At 41.0% G+C, this 14,906-nt stretch overlaps 1 pseudogene; it reads left to right on the top strand.

Moving 5' to 3' along the window:
- LOC138051914 (P-selectin-like) overlaps positions 1–14,906 on the top strand; it is a 103,348-nt pseudogene that overhangs the window by 6,553 nt on the left and 81,889 nt on the right.

Raw genomic sequence — 14,906 nt, 5'->3', positions numbered from 1 at the left:
TTTGGAAGAGCAGATATATTCCCAAGAGCTTTAGAAACAATAGTTGAAGCAAAATTTGCAGGACAAATAAAGTGTATTATGAGGAATTCCAAAACAGAGAATAATTCTGATAAGACCTCTCAGAAGGGCAAAATGGTGCACAGCACAATCGCGAAAACCCTGAACGATCCTCGCCATTTGACGTCAACAGAACCTGTTGCTTTTCTATTTTCTTTTATATTTATCATCGCGGCAGACTGCCGAAGGCTTTCTTTGGGGAGTGGTGTGCGTGTCTCTCCTTCACATTGTCTTTCGTCCAATCAGCGTTACGGATCAACTTGTTCGTTTTCCTGCGCCCGCGGATATCGACTCAGCGGCCCTACATCCACGCAGTGCATGAAACCAGGAGTGTGGAGCCGAGACGTGAGGACAGTCAGCTGCAAAGGTTTGTACTCAAATACACACAGTTCACATTTCCTATGAAACAAAGAACAATCATTCGTTTTCAAGTGAACTTTTGATGAAAAAGAGAAACAAACAAACAAAAAAAAAAAAACAATTAAACAACAACCGTGAAAAAAGCAAACGGGGAGACATTGCTTTGGGTCAAACAATAGACGTGAGCGTGCCGCGTCATCAAATAGAAAATGAAGGCGACTTGGGAATTAAGACGGCAATCTCGTACCCAGAGTCCTCGAGCTTTTTGTTCATTGGATGAGCACCAGGAGAGACTGTGGAATAATGAACTCAATGTTCCTAGAAAACGTGGGTTTCCGCCAGAAATACGTCTGCGTTCGCAAGTTAGTCTTATTGCTCATGCTGATGATTAAACGGAAACAGAAAACAGTAAACAGTATGAAATAAATAGCGAGTTGAAAGTGTTCGAGAAACAAAAACTTTAGTGTTACACACCATAAAAGAAACAATGGCTCGCTGTAAGGGCGAGTGTACACTTCCGGTAAGTGTATTTTTAATGTTCAACGTGCATTCCATCGTGCAGAATACCATCGTGCAAGCATGCGCAACAGGATCGACAAATTTTTGTGGAAAAAAGCCGGATGTTACTAAAAGTAAGAACAGGGAACGTGGATCTGGGAACCGGGAACCGGATTCTGGGAACGAGTTTACAGCGGTCATCCACATAAGAAGTCAAAATGACTGGCTGAACCAAGTGAATTTAACCGATCTTACACAATACTGATATGAAAGCAAAGTTTTTGAGACTTGGGCGGCTGTTTGCTGTCATTGGTCTATTCGCTTTCATTTCAATATTGCCTATAGGCTAAAACAAAACACCGTCGCTTGCTCGGTGTGTAAAAAAATTGAACTTGAACCCATCTCACCTGTTTCGTGCAGAAAGCCTCCCCCGACAGGAAAATGAGCCAATTTCGGCGACGTTTCAATTCCTTTCCGTAAAATTTTGTCTGATATGAAGATTGAAATATATAGCAGCAAGAGAAAATGAGGGGACAGAGAAGGAGGCTCCCGGTCCAGCCCCTGGGATATGTCATGTCCACGAAAGTTATTTTTAGACGAGCGGAAGTCTTCCGAGACGTCCGCATGCAGGCCAACCTTGGTCCGATGTTTGAAAGAAAATATATATTCATCAGCCTTCCACGCGCGTTATCATTTTCTCTTTTCACTAAGAACCTGAGAGCGAGACAAGACTGCATGCGGACGTCTCAGAAGAGAGCCTTCCGCTAGAACAAAGACTTCCGCTCGTCTAAAAATAACTTTTGTGGACATAACATATCCCGGCCAACGCCTTGAGCCTCCTTCTCTGTCCCCTCATTTTCTCTTGATAGCAGCACTATCATGCTTGGTCTGAGTGGAATTTCGGGTCGATTTGAGCTTTTTGGACGAACTTACAGCTGCTTATCTTTCCAACTGCTTCATCGGAGTATCCAACCTTGGATTAATATAAACCATAAACATAGAGATACAGAAGGAAAACACCGACGTTAAAAACTCCCTGAAAATCGCTTCAGATTACAAAGCAGTATCGGTCTATTTTAGAAGCTCTTGGCTGTTATCAACACGTAACTAAACCAACTCGTATTACGCGTACTTCAAAATCGCTCATCGATCACATCGTTACTAACAGCCGGTCCTGCATAACTGCCACAGATGTAATACCTGGGTGGTCAATCAGCGATCACAAAGGCATTTTTGCATGCGTTAATGTGCGTGTGCCTCGTTATCAGCCGCGGTACAAATGGATCAGACTGGAGAAGAATCTGAATGCAAATGAATTTGTCAAGGACTGTGCTTGTCTGCCTCTGTCCGTTATTTATGGCTTGGATTCACCGGACGATATGGTGCAGGGGTTCAACACACTATTTGGCGAGTGCATTGATAGACATGCGCCCCTTAAGAGGATGAAGGTCACACGCCCACCTGCGCCATGGATGAACTCCGATCAGATACGCAAGTTGCAGGTGAAAAATTGGGACGTGAAGCTCGTGAAAAGAACACTGATGACTCTTGGGATGTGTTTAGAGAAGTGCGTAACAAACTTAAATCTGTAATTAATAAGTCTAAACGGTCGTTCATAACCAACGCACTCTCTTTCAAACGACCTAAGGAAGTTTGGAGGATCATTCATCGTATTCTCCATTCTTGCCCCAAACCTCTTCAAGCGGACTCGGATAGTCTGAACGAATTCTTTATTAAAACCAATGAAAGGACACTAGGCACTAAACCAGATGAAAGATCGGACCTAATAGAACTTGTACACTCCTTTTCAGAGAACCCAATGCCATTCCGCTCTTCTTTCAAATTGCGTTGTGTCTCGAGACAAGATGTGCATCAAGAAATCAACAAACTTCGTTCTGACACGTCAACTGGCATGGATCAGACACCGGTGAAGTTTGTGAACTGGCAAAGGATTACATCTCTGGCCCTATAACACATATAATCAACAGATGCATTGTGACATCGAGTTTTCTCAAACTATGGAAGATAGCAAGAATTTCTCCGATCCCCAAGGTTAATGAACCTCGATGTGATGATGATCACCGTCCCGTGTCTATCCTGCCAACGCTCTCTAAAGTGTTTGAACGCTTAGTGCTCCACCAGCTTATTGAATATATAAACGAGGAAGCTCTTCTTGGTCCAACCATCTCGGGGTTCCGCAAAGGACATTCCACTACCAGTGTTCTATTAGGAATTCGCGACACCCTGATACGAGCGTCAAACAGAGGGGAGGTGACATTAATGGCCTGTGCAGACTACCTCAAAGCATTCGACAGCGTCCAATTCAAATCTGTCCTTACCAAGATGCACAACCTCGGTTTCTCTAAGGAATTCTTACTATGGATGGTTGACTACCTTACTGATCGAAGACAGATGGTGCAAATAGATGACAGAAAGTCGGACATGGCTACAGTTGAATTTGGCGTCCCGCAAGGTTCCATTCTTGGACCAGTTATTTCTAATCTCTACTTTGCTGATCTTCAGAAGGAATTACATTGTGATTGTTATCAGTACGCTGACGATACGACTTTCTATGTCCACTCGAAGCCCGGCGACTTGGACTCCTCAGCAGCTCAAATAAATAAAACCATCGCAAGACTGAAGAACTATTCTAAGAACTGTAATCTGGCCTTGAACCTAACAAAAACGAACTGGATGCTTATCTCCACACCTCAGATGGCACGCTATCATAGTTTAGAAGAAGGGGATCTTCCTATCGTTTGCGGGGACTCTGCGCTAAAGAGAATTTCCTGTACTAAGCTATTGGGTGTCCACATGGACCAACACCTCGCATGGAACAAACACGTGGATTCTCTATTAAGTTCGTCCTATGGGACTCTATCCGTTCTGCGTAAGCTCAATAACCTTGCGCCCTTCCACGTCAGGAAGCATCTCGCTGAGAGCTTAGTTCTCTCACACCTGAACTATGCCTGCACGGTATTTTATCCCTTGCCTGTTTCTCAAGAAAAGCGTCTCCAACGCCTACAGAATGCGTGCGCTGGCTTTGTTACAAGAAAATTTGCATTTCGCGAGGATATTATTAAGTTAAACTGGTTACCAGTTAAAGAAAACGTTGAATTCAATATTCTCAAACTCGCTCATAAGTCATAAGCAATACAAAAACCACACAGAAGACAAGATGCCTCTCAAATAAAACAAGATAAGACGTCGTTTTTATTCAAAACATCGCCTTTATGTTTTTCAGTTTCATGACCGAGTACAGTTGTTTTCTCCAATACCTTTTCACTAATTGCGTCAATTTGGGGAACCTGTGGGTTAATCGGGGCTGGACAATCTACGAGCCAGCGAGTCACGCGAGCCTTGCGAATTTCGCATTAAATCTAAGCACCCATTTCAAATAGCGCTGATAAACAGCTTTTAATTATAAGCACTCATTTTAGAACGGTTAGCTTTCAATAACTGTGTGACTCGCATGTGGACTCGCATGGCTCGCCATGTTGGCTCGCATGGCTCGCTGGCTTGTACATTGTCCTCACTCTGGTTAATCTCTTCACACGTTGTTTCATGTGTTTATTGTAGTGAGCCACTCAGTTGAATAAATAGAATATTTATTAGAGTTTCTGGAAGACAAAGACTGTCTTATTTAATAATTCGACCTGCCACGTCCTCCCAGCCATCAGCCGATAATGATGAGTTTTATGATCACAAGCGCCAAAAAATGCGAACTCTGCTGAAAGATGCAGCTTTCAAGGTAAAACATCAAAACAAATGGTAGCAATCATTGCAGGAACGTCGACTTCAAATACTCTCCCAGAAATACTTTACCCAGTGACTAAGCCCTTAAACAATATTGCTAATGACAGCAAACGGTGGCCCTAGTCTCAACTAACTTGCACAACGTATTATGAACCTTTACTTGGTTTTGTCAGCCATTTTGAATCCTTATGCGGATTAACGCTGTAAACTGGTTTCCAGACTCCGGTTCACGGTTTCCGGTTCCCCGTTCTTACTTTTAGTAACATCCAAAAAAAACACCAAACACAATTTTGTGTGAAGCTGAGGTTTTAAAACCTTGGTAAAAACCGTGGACGATAAGTCTTGCACAGCGTTGGGTCAGAGAAGATCGTGATCAGTCAAAATTGATTGAAGAATCTTTATGAAAGTCAAGTAGACTACTGCACGACTGATAAAACAAGGCGAAAATGTATTTATGTTTCCGTAATTCTGAATGGCTTCGACAAGATCTTCATCCGCGGATTTCTCCTCAAAGAGACTGATGTAATGTTTTCCCACGGTACTTTTGCAACAGCGCAACAGCACTCAGTTTTAGCAGCGTTGGAAATTCCCGTGTTATAAACGGCTGCAGTTTGTTAGTCGGAACTGTTAGACCTTATTGAAGCCCCGCCGTTTCATTATTATCGTGATTTATATATATTTCTGAAGTGCTTTAAGGTAGGGCAAAACAGCAACGGTGGAAAAAACAAACAGCGCTGAAACTAGTTTTAGATTTCGAATCTCCCTCCAAATTCTGGAACTTCCGGTGTGGTACTTCTTCTTTATATTACTTACCGACTTCCTGTCGGACTTCCATTGTTATGCAAGTGACCAATCAAAAAAATATCTAAAAGCATTATCCCAGAGTCTCTCCGGGTGTTTATCCGCTGACCAAAAAGCCCGAGGACTCTGGGTGCGAGATTGTTAAAGGGGCACTGTCATGCGATGACATGAGAAGTATTTCTCACACGCAGAAATTTTAATATTTTGGCTTTTTCTGTTTCTGTAGAGTTAATACGGGTTTCGAAAAGCAATAAACTGCATATAAAATGTATATTTATCTATTATCGATGATCTGGAGTCCAAAAAATAAAACCGAACAAAAATATCGTGCCATTTCTGTTCACTGACAGTTGAATTCAGTGAAGTGTGACATAAAAGATTGTCGGCGGTACAAGCGCCCAAACAGAAGTATTTTTTTCTCTGCGATATACCAAACATATAAAGATTAACATGCCGTTTTAAAGATGAAAGAATGCATTTATTTCTAAGATTCGATATTGAAGTCGAAAGACGGTAAGCAGACAAAAAATTCAGTCGAATTTTACTCACCGCTTGCGTTTTTCTAATACATGCAACAAATTTGTCTCATCTAAATGCGGGTTTTCTTCAAAATATTCAAATACACATTTTAGAGCCAAGATAGCAAACGTTTATCCTCGAACGTTGATACGGTGGTCTCTGACATTTAAGAGACTAGTAGCTAGAAATGAGCCGCGACGATCGACTTTGATCCTACCTTGTTTATAACAGGGAAATGGCTTACACTTCTATTACACCATACGTCGAATATCTCATGAACTCACGCCTTGAAAAGTTTCTCTTCATTGAAGATTCTGTATTGGTACTTTGACTGCACTGCTTTGCTTTATTGAGGAGATTGAATCACTCTTTGTGCGTGGAGTGTTTAAAAATTCTGTATACGGTAGTGGCCTTCACATTGTCTGCACCTCACCAAACTTGAAAAGTTCAGGCTGAATTTTTAAAGTTTCGATTAAAAAATCTGGTGCATGCGCGTCTGTGACAGTACCCCTTTAACACGGTAGAAAAGAAGAAAAAACGAATTCTTTTTCCCTCAAACGCTTAAGGTGTTTGTTTTGTTAACGAAATTCATGACTTGTTTTCCGACAATTAAGCGCTAATTAGGCTCGATGAATTTCTTGCTTTGGAGAGCTTCCTGTACAGTTTCTAACAATGGTGATATCCTAAGCTATACCTCTTCAGTCCGAGACTGCAAGCAGTCTCTCTTTTGCTCTAAAATCATTGTGCCCTGCGAGCGCCCGCTCGCTCTTACCGACGTCCGGGGTATTTGCGACCCGCAGGCTCAGCACTCAATGTTCAACATTGCTAGACCAAAAGATAGACTGCCCGAAATCTCCTTCAGCACTAAAGATCAGAAAGTTAGAGTGATTATTCATTTTTCTTTCAGACATCAACGAATGTTTGGAAACAAAGAATGGCGGCTGCAGCCACAAGTGTGTTAATTCTCCAGGAGTCTATAAATGCAGTTGTCCAGACCCGGAGCTAACCTTATCATCAGATAATAAGACATGTCATGGTACGCATCGATAAGGATTGGTTCCCGTTTTAATGTGCACACCCGGGGGACACTCTCTAGGATTTCCATATGTTAAATTATCTACCCCAAGCATAACAGAAATATCCAATTCCCTGATCTCATAAGTCCTCATACCCACAATTCGTCGTTTATGTGCAAAGTGGACATAAAAGTATTGATTTTTTTAAAACGGAGGCTTTTGCTAAATAATTGATCGCAACATTAGCGATTAATAAGGGGTCAGCAAAAGCCAAGCTTTCAATCAAATTGCTAGTTAGAACTCTTAACACTGAGTAAGGTATGCATTCTTGAGGTTTTTTCTTAAGTTTTTTTCCGCCGTTCGGTACCTCCGTATCAACCCGTGAATTGATGACCTTGAGCAAAACCTTTAAAAAGAAACCACTACCATAGAGGTTACCACCTGTATTTAGAAAGCGGGAATCTTTTCCTTCTGTTTGACATACACGCAACTTATGGGTCTCCTTTTGTCTGGAGCATCATCCTTAATTTAACCAAGCGATCACTTCTCTTTTAGCTCCTGGTGTCGATGTGCGATGTAACAGCAAGAATATGACCATTGTCATCCCCAAGTCTCTTCTCCGTGGTATTGACCGTGAGCACCTTCGACTCCTGGACACCAGATGCAAAGCGACAGAAACCAGCGCACACTTTGTACTCTCAACACCGCTGACTGGCTGCAACACTACCCGCAATAACACTCCTTTCAACATCGTGTATTCCAATGCAGTGTTAGGAATACCCGTGGTTGATGGGAATGTAGTGACTCGTGTGCGTGAACTGGAAATCGAGTTTAGCTGTGTGTTTTCTAGAGGTGGCATTGCTTCTGCAGTTGGTTTTAAGCCAAATAACCGAAAACTCATGTTTAGCGATGAGGGCAAAGGAAAATTCACACTGTCTCTGAATATGTTTCCTGACAAGAGATTCGTGAGTCCTTATATGAAGGATGACTTTCCTGTTGCTGTAAGGCTGCGCAAGCTTCTGTTCTTTGAGGTGTCAGTGACCTCAAGTGATAAACAGCTATCAATCATTGCTGACAGATGTTTTGCCACTCCCAGTCAGGATCAAAATAATCCACTGAAGTACGAGTTCATTGCAAATGGGTGAGTGAATTGTTCAGCAATCACTTTTTTTTGAAAAAGAGATAAACACAGGTCGCATAAACAAAATTATACGTGTAGTCAGTAGCAAAAAACGTTGATCTGGGCTTCCAACCCTAGGGAAATGTCCTTGTGACGCGCTCTCTACCATTTGTTTCAAGGTGCATAATATTATAATGCTTTTTATTTTATTTTAGATGCCCAAACGATAGCACAGTTAAGTTTCATCCTTCGCATTCATTAAGTGCCCAACGGTTTAGCTTGGAAGCCTTTAAGTTCATCGCTGATCATCCATTTGTGTTCATTCACTGTCACGTGATCTTGTGCAATGCAACTGATCCATCTTCCAAGTGCGCAAAAAAGTGTCAGTCAAGAGTCCGACAAACCCGTGAAGTGAGTGATCACATGATTGATGACGTATATCATTTAGCCCAGGGGCCACTTCACCTATCTCGGAAGAGGCGAGAAGAAAAGGCCGATAAAGCAGCGAACAAAAGTGGTGAGTCAATAAACAGAGGACTCGGTATGAAAAAAAGAGGAATATTCTGCTCTGTCAAAGTTTGGGAATCATGGCATCGTTTCTGTTCGTTTTCTATGTTGTTGCTTCTACACATTGATCTTAAAAAACCTCCTCATACAACTCATTAGGAATCCATGAAAATTTGGTTTGACTAAACGAGTTAATAAAGGTAAATGAACCACCGCTCAAACGAATAGCTGGTCAGCTAACAAATATTTGTTACAATGGTTAACCTGTAGTCTAATCATAAATTGGATGCCTGTGCACATAAAGGTACGCTGGGAAATCAACTTGGCGTGCGATCTCCTCGTGTTGTAGTTGTTTAGGCGAATCCGAGCCATCTAGAGTCCATCTAGTCATTATCAAACGTTACAAAACCAAAATTTGATGTTTCACTTCCACCCAGCACAGCACCACAGTTTGTTTGGAAACAAACCCCTGTAATCGTCTGCTTGTTGAACCGCTGATCCATTCCAACTTTAAATAAAAAAATCGTTATCATTTAAACAATTGCCGATTTCTCACCTGAAGAAATGCCATTGTTTAACCTCCAAGTTTCATTGTTATTGCAAGGAGTTTTTATGAGAGAAAGTTGAGGAATTTGCCTCTTTGCGAGTTCGCTGAATTTAAAGGTATACTGATTGACTATACATGAAAGACTTGAATGTTTGTACCGCGAAAAAAAAGGCATGTTATAGATTGAAGATCACCGCAGTTATGAACATTGTTATCAGTAACGAAAGTAAACCCTGAAAATGATCTCGGATAACCGTGAAGTGCTTCAGTGACCAATTGAGTTATCCAGACAACTTGGTGCTGGTCCCTTTGTGAGTTCGTAATACGCTCATCGAGTATGATGTAGATGTGAAGGGACTACATTCGAAACCCGCTTAATTTAAGCCTGATTTTTCTTAGGCTTTAGTTAGACTTCGCAATTAGGCAGTGCATTTTTTCTCAGTCATATACATGTATTAGCTTTGGCGTTATAACAATCCTGGAAAATATAATTAACAATTATTCCATGAGCGTGCGTTAAATATAAGATGGTAAATTGACAACAAGGCGCGTAGCGCCTTGTTGGCTATAACCAGTCTCATATGCAACAAGCGCGAATGGAATAATTGTTTTATTAAATTCCTTAAACTCCAAAAGTTCGGAAGTACGAAATAGGAGCGAAAAAAGCGAGAAAATTCTAGCGAAACCGAAAAAACTTGATGAAGATGCGATGTTTTGTGATAAATGGTGGTTAGACAGACGCAGGCTCATCACAAAAACACTTCTTACCTTTTCGCGTACTTCTAAACGTCGGAATTGATCCAAACTTTTCACAAAAACCTTTGGTTTTGGCTTTATTCAGAGAGAAATTTCGCTTTACGGCGAAAATAATTTTAGCTTAGCAACGCTTAGCGCAATCATTTGCCATATAAGGTCAAACTAAGGTATATTAGCTGATAACCGAGATTGAGTAAACCAATCCGAGCACGAGAAATGCAATAACCAAGGTTGAAATTTAATAACAGGGATTATTTGACCTTCCCTCTTCTCCCTTCCTAATGAATTGATTTTCTGGGGGTAGGGGGTGGTATACTGCTAGGTAATGTATGCTATTTGAGCGGCAGTTCTGTAGAACATTTACAAACTCGAGGCGAAGCCATGGTTATTCGAGACATTTTAACAGAAAATCCCAAGAAACGTTTATGTAAATGAAGAGTAATCTGTATCAGATATACAGATACTTGTATTTATTAATAGAACATTTCTTTTGTTTTCTGCCATACATTATTAATGAGTTTTATAATATTACTGACATTTAAATAAAGTTATTCATTCATTCATTCCAGGTTCCAATCCTGCTCTTTTGATGACTTTGTTGCTGATGTGCGCTGCTTGTTTGACGGGAATTGCATTGACGGCGTTAAAGAAGTCACCTGACAAGCCTGCTCGGTATACTGTGCTTGCCACTGAAGATCAAGAGTGAAACAAAATCATTTAAGCTTAATGATCAACTGGACTCGACAAAATTATTGGCATCTTGAGTTCGAAATATAAATGTTTTGGTCAAGAAGAGTGCGTTACTCCTTCTCTCACACATTTATTGCGTGAAGGCTTTTCCTAGCTCTCTTTTCCCGTCGTGAGTTTTGTTGACAAAACGTTTCGCAGTTTTCTTCACAGTTTTTCGGTTATTGCGTTTAGCAAAATGCAGAATCTCAAATCATTTGCGGAAAATCATGGCCTTAGAACTTCGCTGTACTGTGGAGACTCTTGTTCTTCGGCCACCGAAGTTTAATAAGAAAAATAACACACAAGGCGGTAATAAACATCGTGAAGCAATGCATTTTAAATTTGACTTGACGTTCCGTATTCTGCAACATTTATTTTCAAGAACACGCATCAGCTATTGCTGATCATTGAGCGAGTTTCAATAGAGTGTCGTAAGTAATTACTTTAGCCAATCAAAAAGGACGGAGACAATTCAGTAAACCAATTAAAGCTCGAAGTAATTACACGTAGCCGACGCAAAGCGAGGGAAAATGTGCATGCTTGAACCACGATTGGTTTTAGTTTCACATCTGATTGGTTGAAAAAGTGGCGCGAGAACTTTGAATCTATCACTGAGTGAAGTAATGCAAAACCAAAGCAATTCGCTAATTACTTTCGACACTCAATTGAAAGCCGCTCTATCAAGGCCACGGAACACAATTTAAAATGGGATCATTTTGAAATTCTCGCGTCCGGAAGAACTAATTACCATTGTGAGATACAAGAAACCTTGGGCGTTTACCATTTGCACGGAAATGGAACGCTGGTAATGGTACAACGGTACAGGATTTTCCCGGTGTGGCGTTTCGCTGGCCCGAGTCTCTCGCGGCTAGAAATAGACAATAACGAGTGAAAATGACGGCTGCATCTGCAGTGTCGAGAGGCGGGAAAATCGGGTCGAGTGGGAGTTTACAAATGGTACGGGGTTTTTCCAGCCGGAAATTTCAGTTTTTGTTCAATGGTAAAGGCTCCTTGTTAATACAGGAACTCAACCCGGCCCTAAATGCTAATCTAAGCAGTGACAAGCTGTCACTGCTATTTTAAGTTCGACCCTGATCTCTCGTCGTTTCTATTGTATTTAACGGTCTTCTCCTAAATAGCGGATGCTTTTGAAAATGTATGTTGCAGCATAGAAACGTGAAGTCAAATTTATTATGTTTTGCTTCAAAATGTTTATACCGCCTTGTGTGTTATTTTCTTATTTCGCTGTACTGCTTTATCCTGTTGAAATCTTCCGAACAAACAAAGTGAGCTAATCGCATGTCTTGCATGAACGGAATATTTCCAGCTCAAGTTGCTGCGGATACGTAAATACTGAATAGCCTGGAAACTAGCTGCGCTCAGTGTTCGGGAATTCACTCACTTCATGATCAGCATCTACCAGAGCATCGAAGTGTTTTCATAGAAACGAAAAAAAAAAAAAACCTGTCACTTCATTTTCGAAAATTTTCCGGAAAATTTGATTAAATGGAAAGCGCCCGATGTTTACTTAGTAATAGAGTGCATCTCCAGGGCACCAAAATGGCCGCGGTTTCTTTGTTTGGGGTCACCAATCACTGCGACCGTAGCATATAATCTCGTTCCCAGGGCTTCTCTCCTATTGAGAGTTAGTCGAGAGCCCACGGTTCTGGAAACAATGTTGAGCCGTGATGTCACGTGACCACCACCCGGTTAAGAATAGAATGGCTGATTTTAATGAGGTTTTCCAAATAAACTCAATGATTCGGGCATTTCCTATATGAAATGCTCATTTTATCTTGTTTCCAGAGCTGTTCAGAGTTTTACTGATCATCGTGATTTTATTTAACCGGATTGTCGAAAGAAAGAGCTGATTAATATAAGGCTGCCGCATTGATTTTTTTACTTTTGCGATGGTTAGAAAACAGTCAAATTAATTTTTAACTACCAGTGACAGAAGTTTGTAGTAATCAAATAGGCGGAAGGTAATTTAGTGACCGTCCTGTTGGGTCGGGGGTCGCGACTTCAATACACTTTTGGCGGGAATTGAATACACAGGGTCAGGACTCCCCTTAACGTCGATTAGCCTTAGCTTCTGCTTAAGGGCGCCTAACAACTCACAGTTGAAAGATTTAGATCTTTTTCAAGAACAATTAATCTGAAATTTTCGTTTTTAGAAATATAAATTTCTTTGATTGGAACTAACTTTTTGTGTTTGAACTGCAGCGATCGAACAACGCGTCTCAAACTAAGGGAAGAGGTAAGAAAAAAAGAACTGTCCTCGTTTTTAATACGACAAGAGAAACCTTTTGTCTTCCGTTTGGCACAAAGGCGAAAGTAAAAATTATTTAGTGGCACAGGGAGGAATTTGAAGCAGCAACTAAAGCTGCTTAACAAGGCTAAAATCAGGTCTGAAGGGGTAGTTTCTAAAGAAACTGTGGTGCTGCGTCGGTGGGGAAGTAGTATACAAAAATTTGGTTTTATCAACGGAGTTGATAATGTAAATTTGCCACCGTACAGAGATTCTAAAAGCTGACGTTTCGAGCGTTAGCCCTTCGTCAGAGCGAATCGAGGGATTAGGGGTTACGTGTAGTTTTTATAGTAGAGTAGGAGCTACGCTATTGGTGGTAACATGGCAACGTGAAAAATTGGAATGTTTCAATCTCTTGAGTGCTTTGATCGATGGAAGGGAGGGAAGTGGGTAGAGGCGGCTCCCACAATTTGAGCATAGCGTGACTACGACTTCTCAGTTTCGCCATCTTCAACATTCTTGGCTAAAATTCTCGAACTCAGTGACTCAGTTTTGGTAGAAAAGCAGCGGGAAAGACAACAAGCCGCTCTAGAGCCATCGCAACCAAAGTCAAATGCGATTCAACGCGTGTTAAGAAAACGGTAGCTAGTGGGGAAATCGAGGGGAAAATAGTAAATAAGGTATATGGGCGTATTTATGGACCGAGACGAATATCCAGCCATCTAGACCGAACAAGCTTGGTCAATAAAGGATTTATTATATGACTTAAAACACCAAAAAATGATCTTTGATCCTGAGCGGGCAAGATAGCTCCATCTTGCCCGCTCGGGTAGCCAATCACAGTGCGAGACTTGGTTCATCTTGCCCGCTGACGAAGCTAGTCATATAATAAAACGTACTATGGCGGTTTTATGACTATTTTATACTGGTTTAATTTCAAGGAGTAAGGAGCTTGTTTCTGTCTTTGGAAAAATCATCCGAAAGCAGATAAGGAAAGAAATTTCTGTCCTAAGATATGGCAAAATGATTACGCCTTATATAAATCAGTAGAATGCTGTTGGATGCTTGGTGCTGTTTACCGAGAGATCAATAAAGTACGTGCAATTACATTGCATGCAACAGACTAAGGAAATGTGTATTCTCTGCGCTGCCTCATTTTGTACGCAAGTTTACGCAAAATTTCGTGAGTACTAATATGCTTAGCAGATTTCCAAGCTACTTCAATAAATCATTTGCGAGCAGACTTCAGATCTCGTACGATTACTGCATTTTGTAGTGGTTCTAGGCTACAGGTGGAGATATCAACTGATATTTTTTAAATGAGGAAAAGGATTTGTCAATCTGCTGCATGTTTTTAGAAAGATAAAGTCTTGCTCAAAAGGCACATTTTACACATATGATTTTCATACACTTGTGCTGATCAAAGACTGGGTGTTTAGTGTGTGCATGTGTCCACCTAGAATCCTTTCACGTCGTTTATAGGCAGTGATAATATTTAATCAATTTCTTCCCAAAATCGGCGATCTTTGCCCACACTAGTATTTCCCAAAAATTACCCCCACATTTTGGCCGAAAAAGTGCGAAACCCTGAATTAGCCAAAAACAAACAGTATTGGAGGTTATTGGCTCACAATAACAAAAGAGCTGAAAAATAAAATTGTTGGGATTAGATGAGTCAAGATTTTGATGAAGCTAGCCTTGAATAACTAACTGTATTGTTAATCAAGTGAAGCTATGATCCTCGCAGTTATAAACGCAATTTTAACAATTGCGTAGAAAAGCCTGAAAACGTCAGGAATCCAACGGGGTTTGAACCCGTGACCTCGTGATACCGGTGCGACGCTCTAACCGACTGAGCTATGTCGGAAACCACTGACGTTGGGAACTGGTCATTTTTGGGCTCTAATGTTCCCGTGATGAATGAATCAACGAATGAAATGATACAGGAAAGAAATTATATATTGAAATGCGGATATGAAATCAAGTGAAGCT

The sequence above is a fragment of the Montipora capricornis genome, chromosome 6 (genome assembly GCF_036669925.1).
Source record: "Montipora capricornis isolate CH-2021 chromosome 6, ASM3666992v2, whole genome shotgun sequence".
NCBI lineage: Eukaryota > Metazoa > Cnidaria > Anthozoa > Scleractinia > Acroporidae > Montipora > Montipora capricornis.
The sequence above is the reverse complement of the archived record's forward strand: the minus strand, read 5'-3'. Positions and strand labels throughout refer to the sequence as shown.